Source organism: Nannospalax galili, unplaced genomic scaffold, assembly GCF_000622305.1.
Source record: "Nannospalax galili isolate Female #2095 unplaced genomic scaffold, S.galili_v1.0 scaffold680, whole genome shotgun sequence".
In the NCBI taxonomy this organism is placed as follows: Eukaryota; Metazoa; Chordata; class Mammalia; order Rodentia; family Spalacidae; genus Nannospalax; species Nannospalax galili.
In genome coordinates this window covers 3,373,309-3,388,346 of record NW_008348218.1, presented here as the reverse complement: position 1 = coordinate 3,388,346, position 15,038 = coordinate 3,373,309, and the positions used below count along the sequence as shown (strand labels likewise).

At 40.5% G+C, this 15,038-nt stretch overlaps 1 pseudogene; it reads right to left on the bottom strand.

Annotated features, from left to right (window-relative positions):
* Positions 1-3,695: 3,695 nt before the first annotated feature.
* LOC103743592 lies at positions 3,696-4,554 on the bottom strand (annotated as a pseudogene).
* Positions 4,555-15,038: the final 10,484 nt, after the last annotated feature.

Below are 15,038 nucleotides of genomic sequence, written 5' to 3'. Positions count from 1 at the left end.
CCAGTGCTGTCTCTGGCCGCTCTCCATTTGCATGGTGCTGATTGCATGGGTGCCACCCTTCACGCCTCGTTGTGGCCGCTCTTTCGCTCGTTTGACGCTGAGGCCACTCTTCTGCTCTCCTGGCGCTGCCTCCGATCATTGCTGCTTCTGCCCAGTCCCGGACACCAGGGCTGGTGAGGAGACTGTGTCAGTGAAGCCACATTCAGACACAGGAGACCAGGTTTGGTGATGCAGATCTAGTTTATTGTAGAAGGGTACAAGCTTATATAGGGGTGGAGGCTCCAATCAAGAAGTTACAACTCAAATCTTTGGCAGGGCTGTGTCCTATCATGACATGTGAGTCAGACACCTTATTAGCATGATAGGTTTCAGGTTACTTAGGTTCTGGTTTCCTGTACAGGGCCTGGATTCTTGGGAACCATGTGACCCAGGTTGTTGCAATATCTAAGTGTTGCAATTTAGAATCTCAAGGGTGGTGATTAGGGAGTGGCAAGCTCTAAGCATCAGTCTCATGATCTGCCAATGGGAGTAAATGTTGCAAGGCTTTCCTTGTGGCTCCAGCGGTCGGGCCGTTGCCTCAGGCTTGCTGTATGGCTGTCATTAAGATTTTCACCCTAGGCTCAAGCCTGTCTCCCACAAAGATAAATCAAAGGTCCTACTCAACCATGGTTGGCTTCACTTGGAAGCATGGAGGAAATGTTTCCTCTGTGTTGACCCTCCTCTTTGTAGACTAGACACTGGTTCAAGTCCATCTGGTGGGGTTTCCATGGCCTCCTTTATCAAGAGGACAGGTGACTCACCACAGTTAAAGGACACTTTGAGAGATGCTCCATAGTCCTGTGGAACTTAGTCAACCTTGGAGAGCAAGGGCAAAAACTGTCCTTTAAGTCCCTCTGACCAGATTAGTATAGGCATCAAAGTATGGCTGTTAAACATCCAAGAATGTTAGTTCCACCAGTCTGGTACTTTTAATTACCATGTACTACGTAGATAAAGCCTGGGCAAAAACCAAATGTTCTCTGATAAACCTTGACTAGACATATATTGTGTTCCTTGAGTTAGTTGTATGTATAATTTGTCAGTAAGTTGTTGGAATAATATGGTTCCCTATGGTTATTTTAAAACTAGCTAGGCATTATTTATCTCTCTGTCTAACCCTTCCACCATGGTTTCCCATTTTTCCCATTTCTCCCTTAATAATACCCTTCTCCTATGGTCTCTCCTCTCTTGAGCTCCTTCTTTTCCTTTATCCCCTAGGTTCCTTGTATAACCCCTTGTGTTCCAAGGAATACTGAGGGGCAGGGCCTGCTGTGGAAAATTGGCTTTGGAGAGTTAGCTACAGAGAGGGAACTGTGGAGAGTTAGCTGGGGAGGGAGGAGCATTGGCTCCAATTTGGAAGCAGGTGGTGTGGAAAAAATGGCCCTGGTATCTCACCTGCATGGATGCGAGGGGGGCATTTACCACCTGGGGGCGAGACTGCAGGGGTGAGACTGAAGGCCCATGAGGCATGGACGAAAGCTAATGGAGACTGTGGGCAGGGAAGCAAACTGGGGCACTGAGCTACAGAGTGGAATGGGTCACTGGGTGTTCATCTTTTGTGGGGCACCTGGTGTTCACATTTGTAAGCTACTCTATTTCCCCTATCCAGGATATAAACTATGAAAAATTCAGATAAAAATGTGTTATATGGCTTGTCTAATAGCACCAGAAGCAAGTGACCCTAAGAGAACTCGGGTGACATCCTCCCTCCCCCCTCCCATTACAAGAAACCATTTTTATCCATATCTTCCTTATTAATGCTTGTTTCCTACTGTTCTTCTTTTTCAGGTTCTTTCTTTTCCTTTACCTCCCTGGTTCCTGTTCATTATCCTGGTTTCTGTACTTATGTCTGGATACATACTCACTTATAAGGATTTGGTGCTAGGATCCACATATGAGGGAGAACATAGGTCATTTGTTTTTCTGAGTCTGTGTTACTTTACTTAGTATAACAGTTTCTAATTTCATCCATTTACCTGAAAATTTCATGATTTCATCTTTTCTTCTGAGTAGAACTCCATTATATAAATGAACCACATTTTCATTATCCACTTGGCAGTTGAGGGTCATTTGAGTTATTTCCATCTCTTAGCTATTTTGAAAAGAGCAGCAACAAACATGGATGTACAAGTGTCTTTGCAATAGCATGAGTTCCTTGGGTATATGCCAAGGAGAGGTAAAACTGGGTCAAAAGGTAGGTTCATTGGTAGTTTTATAAGAGTTCTCCACACTGTTTTCCATAGGGGTTGAACACATTTGCATTCAAAATGGAAGAACTTTAAAAATATTATGATAAAAGAAAGAAGCCAGTGTGAAAGCTTGTATATTATATGATTTCACTTACATGAAATGTAAACATCTGTGAAAAACTGACTTGGACTTCTGCAAATATTAAGACATTTAAAATATTAACCACTATTTAATCCTTCATGAAGTCATTATTGTGTATATCTGAATGCTATATTTAAAAAAAAGCGGGGTGTGGTGGCTCACGCCTTTAATCCTAGCATTGGGAATCTCTGTGAGTTCAAGGCCACCCTGGTCTACATAGTAAGTTCTAGGACAGCTGGGGCTACAGGGAGACCCTGTCTCAAAAAGACCAAAAAAAAAAAAAAAAAAAAAAGGTATACAGCATTAGAGATAAAAATTTTGTCCTGTATTGTGAGAAACATATACTATAATGTAAATTGAAGCATTAGCTATGCTAAGGATGCATAAAGATTATAAAATAAACCAAAACTTTTTTTTTAGTTTGCAAAACAACTTTGTTTATAAAAATAGTCCTTAATAGTCAATACATATTTACATTTTAAAACATTACCAAATTTAGTGAAAAAAAATTCAGTGCACACTGGAAATAACATCATTTATGAAGTTCAGAGCTACACAAAACACCAAAATACCTAAATAACAATTATAAATAGGTACTATATTTTAAACAGGACTCTATCTACAAAGGTTTTGACTTAAATTTTATGTAGAGTAGTCAAAATTATAATTCATTCCAAACTTGCAGGATGTTTTTTGTTAATGGAGTCCTAATCTCGATAACATTTCTAGATAAGGTATAAAGTTACTATCATACATTTAAAATTATATTTATTTAGAGACAGTAACTCATTGACCTAGGCTGGCCTCATACTGACCATGAAACCTAGGATGACCTTAAACTTTTGAGCCTCTGCTTCCACCTCCCAACTGGTGGGCTAACAGGGGCAGGACACACCTGGTTTATGTGGCACTGGGGACTGACCTCAAGGTTTCCTGCATGCCAGGCAAGCACTGAGTCCCAGTCCACTAGTGTACATTTTATTTATTTTTATGGGTTTTATTTTATTTTATTTTTAATTATTTGTACATGAGTGCAGATGCCGTACAGAGGTGAGAGGGGTGGGATGCCCTGGCATTGTAGTTACAAGCAGTTGATAAGATGCCCAACATGGGAACTGAACTCAGGCCCTCTGCCAGAGAAGTAAGTACTCTTAACCATTAAGCCATCTTTCTCACTATTGTACATTTTGGTCTTTTTTTTTTTTTTTTTTTTTTTTTTTTTTTTTTGTCTTTTTGAGACAGGGTTTCCCTGTAGCCACAGCTGGCCTGGAACTCGCTATGTAGACCAGGCTGGCCTTGAACTCACAGAGATTTGCCTGCCTCTACTAATGTGCATCTTGAAAGGAGTGGTCCAGGTGTGTTTCCTCTGCTTTTAACTGTTCCTCTTCATTAGCAGTACTGGTAGAAAGGGCATCGTGTGGATCGTCTCCAGCATGTGTGTTTAATCCATACAACTCCTCCTCCGGATCCTCACCTTTTCTCTCTTCAACCATTTGTACCCTGGATGTGCTCATTAACTTGTCATTTTCCAGGGACTGACTGTTAGTAGCTTTGCCTGCCTTCTTTCCAAAGCCAGTTGTTTATTTCTCTCAATTCTTTGCTGTTGCTCTTCTCTGAGGCTCCCGCTTGACTCAGGAGCTGACTTCCCACTTTCAGATGGGCTTGCAGAGAAGAGGTCTAACCCAGCAGCCATTGCATCAAGGATATTGTTTTCCTCCACCTCAGCATCATTGCTAACAAAATCTTCATGTAAAATAGGGAGATCAAGTCGAATTCATTTTAAACAGGTCTGAACCTCCTTTGTATTTCCTGGTTATTCAACTCTGTCGATAAAATCTTCAAATTGCAGTTTGAGGAGCTGCAGTTTGAGCACTGTGCCCAGTGCTCCATGTGTCTGATGTGTCTTCAAGTCTTCAGCCTCATGACTTTACCTTTGAATTTAGTCTTATCAAACACATGCCTTAACGCTTAGCTCTCTCTCTGAGCATCCAGCTTGGGTAGATTCCTTTTATCTGTTCTCTTTGGAAGGACAGGAACAGGTGCTCCACTCCCCGACTCTCCATCAGGTCCAGCTTCTTTGCCTTCCTCTGGTGAGGCTGCAGGTGGGAAAGAAGGAAAGATTTCATCTTCCACATGTTCATAATCTGATAGTTCAACCAAGCCATTCTCTTCTGGTTCCAGCATCTTTTTCCCAGGTTCGTCCTGAGGCAGTTCTACTGCGCTGACTCTATCCCAGCTAGGTGATCTCTTCAAGCTTCTCCGAGCTTCTCATCCTCCTCTTCTCCATGTCACTCACTCACTCACTCACTCCCTCCCTCACTCACTCCCTCCCTCCCTCACTCCGTCCTTCACCACGCGTTCATTCCACTTTCTCAGGTCTCCTTGCACACTAGAAGGCCCTGTGCACACGCTGCGGGAGTGTAATCCCGTTGCCCCCAGCTCCGGTGCTGGAGGTGAGGATGCGGCCCTCAGGTGCAGGGTGCTGGGTACCTGGTGCCGGCCGTCTGCTACCCCCCCTGCCGTGATTCCCCCAACACAGCCTCTGCCCATGAGTTCGCCCACCCCCTGCTGCTCTGCCTCACCTCACACCCCCAAATGTTATTTCATTGCATATTATTTTAATGTCAATTGAATGAGTGTCTGATGCTTTTGGTAGAGAGCACGGGAGGACATGGTGACTGGGGCTGTTTGGTGGAAGGTTGACATGTTGGCTGGTGACACATAAGGGGATGTGTATGTAACTTGGGGTGAGTGAAACCATAAATGCACGAGGTTTGTTAACATTTTGACAACTTTGTGTTCAGTCTTCTCTTGCTGTAGTCAAGGCACAGGAAGTTGGGGTCTGTTTTCCACAATTCACTGGCTATGAATGCTGCAACCTGATTTTTAAATTTGCAGTGTGTTTATTCCAGAGAATTGTATTTTCTTGATGGAAACACATACAAACAATTTCTTTGTTTAGTCTATAAAATTAGGGTTAGCCAGGTAGTCAGCATGACATTTTTTTAAAAATTTGTGTATAAGTAACATTCATGAAAAAGAAGGTCCAGCTTTTCATCTGATATATTTTATATAGTACAAATGTAGTTTAGTTAATCTTGCCTGCATATTATATTTGGAAGCACAGAGTAAGAATCAGATAAATCATGCAGTTATAATCTCAACATGCATTCAGTACAAATAGATTCTCAATTTTTAGCCTGAGTGATAGTGATCTGTAGCTCAATGACTTAGTTCAATTAAATAAAAATGTTAGGAGTTTATATGTTCTAAGAGTTCTGATTTGCTGAATACATCCATTCTAGTATGAAACATGAAGACTGGCTTCTGAACAATGCGTTAATGGAGAGATATAAAATAAATGTAATGTTCTTATTCCTACTCAACTTCTGGATTGGGATCGTCCCAAATTTTGAAGTATTGGTGGAGAGAAATGATAGTGACACAGCTTGGAAAGAACCAGTGCAATCAAAGTTTTTTTTTACTAGGATGGATGGTTACTCCTATTCCTATAAAAACATACCCATAGGTAAAGGGATCGGGGTCTGTTAACCCAATCACCGTTTCTATCCTGTGAGAAGAAAATAGCCTGTTATTTTTTATTTTTTTTGTCACAGTGATTAGTTTAAGCTCTCACACTCTGGGTTTCTGAAATCTAATGCCTGTTTCCATGGGAACGGCAGTGGCAGGCAGCTGCTAAGTTGTCAAACATATCTAATAATCTGGGGAAGCTCCTGTCTGAATGCACACCAGGTCCTTCCAGCATCTCTGGTCATTTCATCACAAGTAGATTTGCTTCCTGAAAGAACGCCTTGGAACAGGTAGCTGAAATTCTCCAATTGTAGTGAAAATTATATACTGCACATACATGTATTTGTGTATCATACATACGCTTATTTCATGAGTAAAGCTATGTGAAAGAAATGACAAGAAAAAGTATTTTAAAGATGGTCACAGACAGAGTACAAATAGCTCTTGCTCTCAAGAAAATTATAATTTATTTGTGAAGCCCTGAAGACTAGCTCTCAGAGTATCAGAACATACTATGTAGGCTGCCAAGGAAGGAAAACAATGGTCTACAAAGCTTACAAACCACAAAAATGACTGGCCCAGCAAACTATATCTATTGGTGCAATAATGGCACTTTTATTTTGGGGGTAATCAATAGCTGTGTAACTGGACTTAAGGACCACTCAATGGGAGGAAAATCATGCATTGCGTTGTAAAGATAGCCAAGAACACATACCTGGAAAGGCCACGAACCCTAGAAAAACACTCACTTCTGTCATTTCCCTAGACCAAAGTAATTTCTTACTATTTTCTAAATACATATCCTTATATTTACAGGCAAATGTACTCTCATCACTCATCAAAGAAACTTCTTTTTGCATCAGATGGAGATGATTACAAAGTTCCACAACGGTTCAAATGCAGAGAATATGTGACTGTGAGGTGTCCAACCCTAAGTGACACTTCTACAATGCACCCTCTCTACCTAAGGCTCAAGGAACATTATGGAAGAGGGAGCAGAAAGAATGGAAGAGCCAGAGGGACAAGATACCCACTAGTTAATGCATTCTGTGTATGATAGGGAAGCTGCAGTAATGAAATTTCCACAGTCTGGTAGTCTAATGAGATCTTCATAATGACAAAACCAATTGACATGTGAAAGTGTGTGGGAGACAGGCTTGAGCCTAGGGTGAAAGTCTTAATGACAGCCGTACAGCAGGCCCGAGGTAATGGCCTGACCGCTGGAGCCACAAGGAACACCTTATGACATTTGCTCCCATTGGCAGATCATGAGACTGATGCCTAGAACTTGCCACTCCCTAATCACCAGCCTTGGAATTCCAAATTGCAACACTTAGATATTGCAACAATCAGGGTCATGTGGTTTCCAGGAATCCAGGCTCTGTAATCTGAAACCTATTATGCTAATGAGGCATCTGGCCACTATACTGTGATAGGATGCTAAGCCTGTTATGCTAATAAGGTATCCTACTCACCGTGCTGTGATTGGACCGCTACCCCGATATAAGCTTGTGCCTTCCTGCAATAAAGTAGATCTGTGTCACTGAACCTGGTCTCCTGTGTCTGAATGTGGCTCCACTGACACAGTCTCCTCACCAGCCCTGGGGTCTGGGGCTGGGCAGAAGCAGCAACAGGGAGGCAGCACAGGGCGAGCAGAAGAGCTGCCTCAGCGCTGGGTGAGCAGAAGAGCAGCCTCAGTGCCAGGCAGGCAGAAGAGCAGCCTCAGCCCAAGGCGAGTGGAGGACCAGCCGCGTGTAAGCAAGAACGAAGGAGCAGCACCGTGTGAATGGAGGAGTGGCCGCTGCAGGCGGCTAACCCAAAAGTGAATGGGGGAATGTCACAGGGTTCCACCTCAAGCTAAAGAGCTACAGGGAATCAGTGAATGCTGAGGGAGGGACCATCAGTTTTCACCAGGGACCAGCTCCCTAAGAGGCTATCCACTTCCAAGTAGGTGTCCCTAAACTTGATGCATTATATGAGTGTGTGTATGTGTGTGTGTATGTGTGTGTGTGTGTGTGTGTGTGTGAAAGAGAGAGAGAGAGAGAGAGAGAGAGAGAGAGAGAGAGAATAATAAAGAAGAGGACAAGAAGTTGAGAGGGAGTGGGAGAACAAAGGAGAAGTTGGAGAGGGACTCTGGATGGAAATAATGCAAAGACAATACTCATGTATGATATTATAAAAAAATAGAAAATTATTTTAAAAAATGTAGCTCCTGTACTACAGGCTTAAATATAGGACTCTAAAATATACAATGAATGTTCAGTGTGCGTTCTTTATTCCTGACTTGACTTTCTCCCTGAGTTTTGCCTCTTTTTTTCATGCTGTGAAAAGGGACACATAAACTAGAAAGAAATATAAGTATCTCTGCTTTTAATTCCTTAGACATTAAGTCTAGGGAAATCCTTAAGTAGTTAGATATTTAGTTGATTGCTTCTGTTTTAGCTTTGCTTCCTCTTCTTGCTAAATTGGAACAATGCCTCCCCCAAATGGCTGTCACTACTGCTACCCTACGCCCATCTCTTCCTTTGGGAACCATCTCAAAATTCTTCATGAAAGGTCCTAATAAGACTTTTACTACCAAAACCCTAGTCATTTAATTTAGAATCCCTTCCATCCATTCAACTGTATATACATCTATCCATCCACCCATCCATCCATCCATCCATCCATCCATCCATCCATCCAACCTCCAGCCACCCACCTGTCCGTCCATATCTATCCATCCATCTATCCATCCATCCAACACTGAGAGCCTATTCTGTGCCAGACCCTGTGCTGAGTTTAGTGTAGATTAGCTGTCATTGAACTTGGAAGGAGAAAGTTGTTGCATAATAGGCACATAACTCACAACTCATGGTCAGAAGTGATAATGACTCAGCTTGCAAGGAACAGACAGTTGTATAATAACATGCTTCAAGAGATATTATGAGATTTCAGTGAAAAAGAGCAATAGATGATATATAATTAATATTTGGGCTGTATTCATAGAAGTTCTCTTATAGCTTTTTGGATTAGCTCCCAAATCCAAATAATGAATTTGAAATATGTGAAGTAAGAAAGATGAGGAAGACATCCCCTCAGAGGGGTCTTGCCTAACACCTCACATCTCTTTCTGCCTTTGGTAACATAATTATTGAACATTTTATAATGATCCTTCTGTTAATCTCCTTCATCAATCTTTATCTTCAGCCACTTAGTTGATTTCTCTTTGAGATGGATGAGCCTTGGGGTGGATATGAGTGAAAAATTAGGCAGTTAGCAAAACAGTCATTTAAGGGTGTCTACATATCAAAAGAATCCATAGACACAACAGAAAACATGAGGTTAGTGGGTGGGCATGGTTAGGAAACTTTATGGAGATGGAAGGACTTGACTATGATAAGAAATGTCCTCTGTACTTCCTACCATGTTCTGAGCCTATATTCTCTCCCCTGGGGCAAGGAAAACTTGGTAACTTGTTGCAAGTCACTCACTGAGAATTCAGCTGATGATTATGATAGATGCATGATACTTTATTACCATAATCCACATTTCACAGTGGTAAGCCATCACCTGTGCAGGGATTATCTCAACCTGGGAAACAGCCAATATCTTTTAACTTTCAGTCAATTTTCAGTCCAAACTGATGAATAATTTGTTAAGTGAGTAGATAATAATTTAAACCTCATTTATGGTATTGTTTTTTAAATCACAGAGGTAACTGTGTACTTTTTGTTTAGACATTTTGATTGGTAGGTATTTTTTTTCTTGTTTTAAATTGAGTTTTTATAATTTTCATACAATGTATTTTTATTGTATTTGGATCAGTTTTGGTGGGCAACCAAGAGCAGATGCAATGACCAGCATTGTTTGAGAGTCTATAGGACCCCTGGTCAATGGCTTCAAAAGAGGGAGTTCGTTCTTGGTATTGGGCTTTTATTTTGTCTATGATGCTCCCCTGTATAAGGTAACTCCTTTAAATCTTTTATAGTGTATAGCTGTATACTTTAAGGTGCTTCTATAGTGGTGCGTTTCCATATAACTTTTTCTAAAAACCTTTAGTGTTAGTTGTCCCTCCCCTAGTCCCCTCCCCTGCCCTTCCTCTTCCTCCATTAACCCCTCCTACCATATTATTCTCTTTTTCCCCTTTATACAACTGCTTTCTATCTCCTTTCCTATGAAGCCCAACCTCCCCTTGGCCATTTGATTCCTGACCTCTCTGGACATTTTCTTGTGTGTTTTCATTAGGCTGCATTCAATGAATACGTAGGCTTCAAACATTAATATTTTTAATGAATTAATGAATTAATAAAATTGTTTGTTTCTAAAAATCTACAGTTCTGTTAGATTTAGCCACGTATGATATATAACTAATGAATTCAGATGTTCATTGCATATTTTGGAAAAGTGTAATTTCTACTGGATTAAGGATTAAGGCCAGGAACACATCTTTCTTTTCTTTTACAAATTTATTAATTTATCATAAAGTGCCCACTATATGTCAAGAGAGTAACTAGATGTTATATACTGCATAATATGAATGTTGTATTAACAAATTAAGAGACAATAGCAAGTCAGCATGGGGTTATGATAAGTACAAACACCTGGTGTTAGATAGGACCCGTGAAGAGGGGGCAGCCTGAAAACACAGGATGAAGATGATTTTAGATGGTGATGTACGTATTAGTTGGTTCTGTTGGACCAAAATTTTAATATTCCCCCTTTTGATTCATGTGCTGAATCACTATCATAGATGTATTTGGAGGTCCTTTACTGAGGTGAGGTTAAGTTTATAAGGTTAACTGAACTCACAATGGTGAGACCCAGAACCTTCAGAATTAGTGTCCTTCTAAAAAGCAACACCAGAGAGCTCATTCTATCCTCTTGTAAGCATGTATACCGAGACCACATGAAGATATAATAAGAAGGTGGCTGTCTGGAAGTCAGGAAGAAAGTGTTCACTTGAAACCAAATTTACCAGAACATTGACCTTGGATATCTAGCTTTCAGAATGGTCAGAAGAAAAATGTCTGTAACTCACCAGCTTGAGATATTTTGTTAAGAAAGCCCTAGAAAACTAATGGTTAACAACAGTGAATTCTGAGTATAAAGGTTTAGGGAAAAGAGGGAGTAGATGGCATTTTAGGTAGAGGGAGAATTGTGCACAGAGTGTCAAAGACAAAGGAAACCATTTTTTTAAAAAAAGCCTGTTCATAAGAGTTCTTCAGGAAATAGGCTCACTCAAAGTATTAACAGAAAGTACGAGAGAGAGAGAGAGAGAGAGAGAGAGAGAGAGAGAGAGAGAGATTTAGGATAGAACCAGGGTAAAACTCTCCCCTTGAGTTGCATCCATACCCTAACAGTCTCTATTCCTTTCAGTCACTGCAGGTTTTTAAATTAAGCCCCTTCTTTTATTTCAAGTACTGGTAATCCTTGTTCTTTAATTTTCTGAATTGTTCTTGCTAAATACCTATTTCATTCATCTTTAGAGAAGCTAACTTTTGCCCTTTTCTGTTGAGTGTATTTTCATTTAATGGATTTTGTTCTTATTCTTTGCTTCTCACTACTTCCTTCAGATTGTTGAGATGGAAACTTAATTGCTAATTTTTCAACTTTTCCCCTTTTCCTGAAATAAACATTTAAAGATTGAATTTCAGCTGCATGGAACTTGCTTTTAGTTCAGTTCATTCTGCTTAAGTCTATTGTGATCAGAAAACATATTTTGTATGAGTCTCTCTCTCTCTCTCTCTCTCTCTCTCTGTCTCTCTGTCTCTCACACCTATCAGCAGACTATCATTAATCATCTGTCAATCTTCTGGTATTACAATGATTAACTATAGTTTAAATGTTTTATTATCTTGTTGAATTTTCTTTTCATGTACTTTGAAGCTAAATGAATGTATATTGAGGTATGTCATTAGAAGTGTGCAAATTTAGGATTCTATCTTTTCTTTTTAATTGTCTTTAGTATTATGGAATGTATTAACTTTCCCCTAGCATTATTTCTTAGAGTGTATTTTTAGTAATATTAATCTAACTATACATACTTACTATTAATGAGTTGGGATTAATCTGGGTCTTAAAATCCTGTAGTATTGTTTTTATGAAGTTGGGTGCACCAGAGTTTGGTGAATGTATGTTCATGATTGTAATATCTTCTTGATTCATTGTTCCTTTGATCAAAATGAAGTGGCCCTCTTTGTCTCTTCTGATTAGTTTTAGTTTAGTCTATTTTATCAGATATTAGAATTGCAATGCCTGCTTTTTTCTTAATACTTGGTATACATTTTTCCATTCTTTCACCTTAAGGTAGTACCTATCCTTGAAAGTGAGATAAGTTTTTTTTGCAGACAAAAAAAGATGTGTTTTGTTTCTTAATCCATTCAACAGGTCTCTGTCTTTTGACTGGGGAGTTCAGTCCATTGATATTTAAGGTTATTAATAAAAGATGTGTATTGAATTCTGTCATTTTTATTTCTGTTCACATTCTTGACATAGCTGTGTATTTCCACAGTTATACCTTTACTGAATTTCTTTCTGTAACCCCTTGTGTATATTTTTTCATTTCTTCAGCCCTTTGTATTGCTTTGAGAAATCTGTGGAGGGCTGGTTTAGTGGACATGAATTCTTTCAGCCTATTTATTTCATGGAAGATTTATCTTTCCCCTTCAACTATGATAGACATTTTGGCTGGATAAAGTAATCTGGGTTGGCATCTGTCATCATTTAAAACTGGGAGTACTTTGGCGTGGGCTCTTCTGGCTTTCATAGTTTGCACTGAAAAGTCAACTGTAATCCTGATGGGTTTTCCTTTATATGCGATGTGTTGTTTCAGTGTTCTCTCTTTTTTCTGTACATTTAGTGTTCTTACTATGATGTGCCATGGAGAATGTCTTTTCTGGTCCTGTCTATTTGGTGTTCTATGTGCTTATGGTATTTGTATGAGCATACCTTTCTTCAATTTTGGGAAATTTTCTTCTACAATCCTGTTGAAGATCTGTTCCATACCATTATCTTGAGATTCTTCTCCTTCCTGTATGACTGTAATTTGTAAGTTTGGTCTTTTTACGTTGTCACACAATTCTTGCATATTCTATTCTTGTGTTTTCTTAAATTTTTCATAATATTTCCTTGAGTGGTCTAATTCATCCATTTTATCTTCTAGTCTTGATATTCTGTTTTCCATTTCATTCATCCTATTGGTGAGGCTGTCTCCTGTCGTTTCTTATTGGCTTACTGAGTGTTTCACTTCCTTCTTCATTTTAGCCTGAGTAGTCTTCAATATTTCTAGGTCCTTTCAGAATTCATTCAGGAGTTTATCCTTGTCTTCCTTCAGTTATTTGATCTGTTTGTGTGTTTTTTTAAATTCACTGAATTATTTTATCATGTTTATAATTGTTCTTTTGAGCTCCATGTCCTGTACTCCTCTAGAGGAATGTTGGTGCTTGGTGGAGATGTATTTTTTTTTGGTTTTTCATGTTATTATTTTTTCTCTGTGTCTTTGACATGTGAATTTCTTTTGTAGTTTCTGATTCTTGTGTGAGACTCAAGCCTTACTTTATTGAGTTTAGGTCTGCTTCTTTTTGTAAACTTTATGTACCTTTGTGGTTTTCTTGTTGGGCATGAAAAGCTGGTTGGTCTAGGCTTCTAGTTCTCTCTTTTGTTTTTGTACTGGAGTAGCCAAATTGCTTTTGTCTTCTGGAGTTCCCACAGAAGCCAAGTGAGATGAAGCTCAGATGCTATCAGGTTTCCTCCTAAGATTTGGATCCCTTCAGGAAAGATGCTGCCCTCAGGAATTTGGGGGCTGGGTTGGCCTGGGAGCAGGGCCTAGGAAAGATACTGGTCTCAGGAAGCTGGTGGCTTGCCACCCAGGGATACAAAGGGATGTGGGGAGGAACTAGATTGGAATGGATGCAAAGGATCAGGAAGCAGTAGGGTTTTCTGGGTCTAGAGGTCAGTCCAGGAGTCTGAAGTTCCAAGACAAGACCAAATGAGGTGGAAAACATAATGCCAAACTGAACACTAGATGTGGGCAGCAAATTAGACTGGAAATAATACCAAAAGTGAGTTAATGCTGGGGAAGATAAACTCAAGGAAGACTTCAAAATTAGAGCAAGGAGATAAAGATGTGAAACACAAGGAATAATTAATTCCTCAATGTGCAATGTCTTATAAAAGAATTTATCGCTCCTGCCTTCAGGCCTCTCTTGGGGTAAGTCTACCGTGCAGCCCTCCATGCCTTGACTTCCCCAGCCGCGCTCACCCTTCCACCTCCCCAGCTGTTCTCCACTCCAAGCTTGGGCCCTGTGCCATTCCTAGTCTTGGGGCCCCAGACACCTGGGGAGCCAGTGCTGCTTCCTGATCCTTTTCACCCGGACCACCTTGGTGCCTTCCTTGGGCCCCAGGAGCACTGCGTCTGGACCTGGCCCCACCCTCACCTCTATCTGCTTCCCGGGACCTGCACCACCGACTAACTCTCCTAACCTGCTCTCCTATTCTCAGGCCACTTGGGCCAAGTCTATCGCAGAGCCCTCCGCGCCTTGACTCCCCCAACCTCATTCACCCTTCCATCTCCCCCGCTGTTCTCTACTCCTAGTGTGGGCCCTGCGCCATTCCTAGTCTTGGGTCCCAAGACACCTGGGGAACCAATACTGCTTCCTGATCCTGAAGAATTATATATAACAGAGAATCAAAATCCTCTTTATGCCCCTTCTTGACTCCTTCCTCTACAAACAAACTTTGTAAATTATACCCAATGTGGTGGTCTTTTCCATGGACAAACAGACATACAGTCCTTATTATTTTTTTTTTGAGATGGGATCTCATCTTGTATCCCTGGCTGGTGTTGGTCTCACAGAAATATATTTGCCCTCTGCCTCCCAAGTGCTAGGACTAAAGGCATACAGCACCACACCTGCCTATATATGTACTTTTATTATACACGTAAAACTTAACAGAAATTATATCACAGCATATTGATCTTGCAATTTTCTCCATGTCATGGTTGTAAAAGTGACTCAAGGTGATACACTTCGGAGGTGGAGCCTCTGGACAACAGGGAAGTTCTTGTCCAGTGTGGGACAGAATGGAATGGAGCGAGAGCTCATCACCATATTTGGAACTGGGTACAATTTAAAATCTACCAAGTGTTTATTTTT